Genomic DNA, 4,580 nt, shown 5'->3' with positions numbered 1-4,580 from the left:
CCCTGGGATTCTCCAGGCAAGAACACTGGAGTGGGTTGCCATTTCCTTCTCCAATGCATGAAAGTGAAAAGTGAAAGTGAAGTCTCTCAGTCGTGTACGACTCTAGCAACCCCATGGACTGCAGCCTACCAGGCTCCTCCATCCATGGAATTTTCCAGGCAAAAGTACTGGAGTGGGGTGCCATTGCCTTCTCCAATTTTACTGTTTAGTTTGTGTTTATTTCCTGCTTAAATACATCACTGGTTTTGTTTTTAAAATATATTGAAAGTTTAAAAAATTTTTGTCTGTGATGATAGGATAGCCTCTTTTGTATGCATGCATGCTCAGTTGCTAAGTTGTTTTTGACTCTTTTGCATTCCATGGACTGTAGCCCACCAGGCTCCTCTGTCCATGAAATTTCCCAGGCAAGTATACTGGAGTGGGTTGCCATTTCCTCTTCCAGGGGATCTTCCCATCCTGGCGATGGAATCTGTGTCTTCTGCATTGCAAGCAGATTCTTTACTGTTGAGCCACTGGGGAAGCCCCGCATGATCAATATGCACCATCAATATCCATATGATACCTTACATTGTAGAAAAACTTTCTCTGGTTCAGCCTGGAAAAGTCTGTTCAAATTTGGGTTTTAGAATTATTTTCTGGATAATATCAAAAATTATTATTAAGATGGAATTATGTGTGCATTATATTTCTTGTTTTCCTTCAACTTTTTCATATGAAAGAGATGTAGATTCACATACAGGTGTAAGAAATAATACAGAGAGGTCTCGTGTACTCTTTACATAGTGTCTGCAATGTAGCATGTTGTAAAACTGTAGTACAGTATCACAACCAGGAAAGTGACAGAGATACAATCTACTGATCTTATTCACATTTCTTCAGTTGTACTTCTCATTTGCATGTGCGTGCATACATGTGTGTTTAGTTCATGCAGTTTCACCCCATGTGTAGGGTCCTGTGCCCTGTGTGCACAACAGTCAGATACAAGATTTCCCTCAGCATAAAGATCCCTCAGCTTGCCCCTTTATAGCCACATCTACTTCACTCCTGCCCACCTCCCTCAAGATGGAATTATTTTAAAGCAATCATAATGAAAAAAAAGGAAGCAGGGCGGTATTACAGGCCCATATTCTCTCTGAAATCACCATCACTGAATGTGCTTTGCATTCACTGAAACCAATTCTTCTCTGTTCAGTGACTGTCTACTCCTACATCCCCATTTTCTGGTTGAAGCATCAGTTGAAAAGCTTGGTCTTAGGAGTTTTCTGGAATTCCTCTGTTACCCCTCTTTTGTAGTCAAATTGGAACCCTTAAAAATATCTTGTACCTATGAGAGAGAAAAAATGTGCCCTATAAAAAAAGAGTGGAATTTTGACTTGATATTGGGAGGGTTAAATGATTCAGAGTCCTGAAACAAAATATGGAAGTGGCTGAACACAAATTCTACCAGCACTTCAATGCCATAATTCCAAATAAAGTGAACACTTGGGACTTTCAACAATAAAATAGCCCCAAAGAGTCTCTTGAGCTGTTTCCTTTAAATTATTTGTGTGCTGCTAAAAGGATGATGTGGACACAGATGGTAAAGAAGAAGCTGGATCCTTCAGCTCTTCACAACTGCCCCCCCCATGTTTGACTATAACTACTGTATGATTTGGGGTTAGGGGGGAATTGTGGGTCTATTTCTCTAGTTAATTAGTTTCAAGTAAACATAAGATCTCCATCTTTTCTGTATGTATAAAAGAATCAAAAGAAAAATATTATTTATATTTGAAATAAAAGAAATGCAATGTAAAAGCATTGCAACTTTTCCCAGTCTTCCATTCCTTCATAGCATCCAGTCCTCTCACTTCATGGCAAATAAATGGGTAAAAGTGGAAACAATGACAGACTTTCTTTTCTTTGGCTCCAAAATCACTGTGGATGGTGACTACAGCCATGAAATTAAAGACACCTGCTCCTTGGAAGAAAAGCTATGACAAACCTAGATAGTGTATAAGCAGAGACATCACTTTGCTGACAAAGGTCTTTATACTCAAAGCTATGGTTTTTCCAGTAGTTATGTACGGATGCGAGAGTTGGACCATAAAGAAGGCTGAGCACTGAAGAGCTGATGCTTTCAAATTGTGGTGCTAGAGAAGACTCTTGAGAGTCTGTTGGACAGTGAGGAGATGAAACCAGTCAATCCTGAAGGAAATCAACCCTGAATATTCATTGGAAGGACTGAAGCTGAAGCTCTGATACTTTGGCCACCTGATGCAAAGAGCCCACTCATTGGGAAAGACCCTAATGCTGGGAAAGATTGAGGTCAGGAGGAGAAGGGGGTGACAGAGGATAAGATGGTTGGATGGCATCACTGACTCAGTGGGCATAAATTTGAGCAAACTCCAGTAGATAGTGAAGAACAGGGAAGCCTAGTGTGCTGCACTTCATGGGGTTGCAAAGAGTGGATCACAACTTAGCAACTAAACAACAACAAATTCCTTCAGGAAATGTAGAAGCAAAACAGAAAGAGAACAATAATTTAGTAAGTCTTCACAATACCTGGGATAGGTATATATTATGTATAAAGGTATATATATGGGCTTTCCAGGTGGGTCAGTGATAAAGAATCTACCTGCCAGTGCAGGAGATGCAGGAGACGTGGGTTCAACCCCTGAATCAGGGAGATCCCCTTGAGGAAGAAATGGCAACCCACTCCAGTATTCTTGCCTGGAGAATCCCATGGACAGAAAAGCCTTGTGGGCTACAGTCCATGGGATCGCAAAGCACTGGACACAACTGAGCAATTGACCACACAACAACTCTGTGTGACAGAGTAGTTCTATCTAGGCTTAATTCAGAAAACTATTGTCCCATTAATATAATTTTCTAAAATCTTACAAACTTTGCTATATATTTCAATGAAGGTAACAGCTTCATAAAAATTCCTTGCAGTGACTTTCTTCAAACATGGGCTACTTCCTAAAATGACACTGGTAAGCCCAAATTTAATTTCGTTAAATGTTTATGGCATTGCAGTAAGTAGAAAATCTTAAGATACATCACTGTTTTATCCAAGATAACTTCGTGTATTATCTGGATTCTATTCCTCCCTTACTTGCCAAGAATACTGGAGTGGGTTGCCATTTCCTCCTTCAGGGAATCTTCCCGACTCAGGGATTGAACCTGTGTCTCTTGCATCTCCTGCATTGGCAGGCGGGCTCTTTTACCAGTGTACCACCTGGGAAACCCCTCTGTCACAATGCTGGGGTTCAAATCGTGGCACTGCCATTTAGCAGCTATATGAACTTCCCTCAGCTAACTAATCTGTAAGATGGACATAATAAAAGTGTCTGCCTCATGCAGTTATAAATTAGGTAGTGTGCGAAGTGCTTTTTAGTCTGTGCTGATGTGCTCAGTCATGGCCGACTCTTTGCGACCCCATGAACTGTAGCCTGCCAGATTCCTCTGTCCATGGAATTTTTCAGGCAAGAATACTGGAGCGGGTTGCCATTTCCTTTTCCAGCTTTTTAGTCTACACCTAAATATATCCTAAATAAATGCTATCTGCTATTAGTTAAGATGTTAGGAATGGACAACTTGAAGGAGGTAACCGGTTAGGGTGACTTTCCATTTCCTTATAGCCAACAAAATAAACTTAAGAGTGTAAAGCTATGGAGGTCTACCAAGCTGGAAGTTTTGAAGAAGTTCATATATTTTTTAGGAAATCTTTATTGCATAGCTACTATGAGACAAGCAGTGTGCTAGGAATTGGAGGCTCTTGAGAGTCCCTTGGACTGGAAAGAGAGCCACCCAGTCCATTCTAAAGGAGATTGGTCCTGAGTGTTCTTTGGAAGGAATGATGCTGAAGCTGAAACTCCAGTACTTTGGCCACCTCATGTGAAGAGCTGACTCATTGGAAAAGACTCTGATGCTGGGAGGGATTGGGGGCAGGAGGAGAAGGGGACGACAGAGGATGAGATGGCTGAATGGCATCACTTACTCTATGGACGTGAGTTTGAGCAAACTCCGGGAGTTGGTGATGGACAGGGAGGCCTGGCGTGCTGCAATTCATGGGGTCGCAAAGAGTCGGACATGACTGAGCTACTGAACTGTACTGAGTACAAAAAATAAAACAGACACAGGCTCTATCCTCATGAAACATACAGAACAGAGAAAGAAACATAAAATTATGTTTATAGTACAAACTGTAAATAAAAAATACAAGATGTATGCAGTCTTTTTCATAGCATGACCTAGTTTAGATTGAACGGGATGAGGAAGGCCTCTTTGAGGAAGTGGCATCAGTTTTCATTCCAATCCCAAAGAAAGGCTCAAAGAATGCTCAAAGAAAGGCCAAAGAATGCTCAAACTACCACACAATTGCACTCATCTCACATGCTAGTAAAATAATGCTCAAAATTCTCCAAGCCAGGCTTCAGCAGTGTGTGAACCGTGAACTTCCAGATGTTCAAGCTGGTTTTAGAAAAGGCAGGGGAACCAGAGATCAAATTGCCAGCATCCACTGGATCATTGAAAAAGCAAGAGAGTTCCAGAAAAACATCTATTTCTGCTTTATTGACTATGCCAAAGCCTTTGAC

General features: G+C 41.1%; 1 protein-coding gene across 1 annotated transcript in view; it reads left to right on the top strand.

The window, feature by feature from the left end:
- LOC105003358 (dihydropyrimidine dehydrogenase [NADP(+)]) overlaps window positions 1-4,580 on the top strand; it is a 469,109-nt gene that overhangs the window by 444,583 nt on the left and 19,946 nt on the right. The gene's annotated exons all lie outside the window — the stretch shown is intronic.

Source organism: Bison bison, unplaced genomic scaffold (assembly GCF_000754665.1).
Source record: "Bison bison bison isolate TAMUID 2011002044 unplaced genomic scaffold, Bison_UMD1.0 scf7180017864466, whole genome shotgun sequence".
Taxonomy (NCBI): Eukaryota; Metazoa; Chordata; class Mammalia; order Artiodactyla; family Bovidae; genus Bison; species Bison bison.
This window is presented reverse-complemented; position numbering and strand designations above follow the sequence as displayed.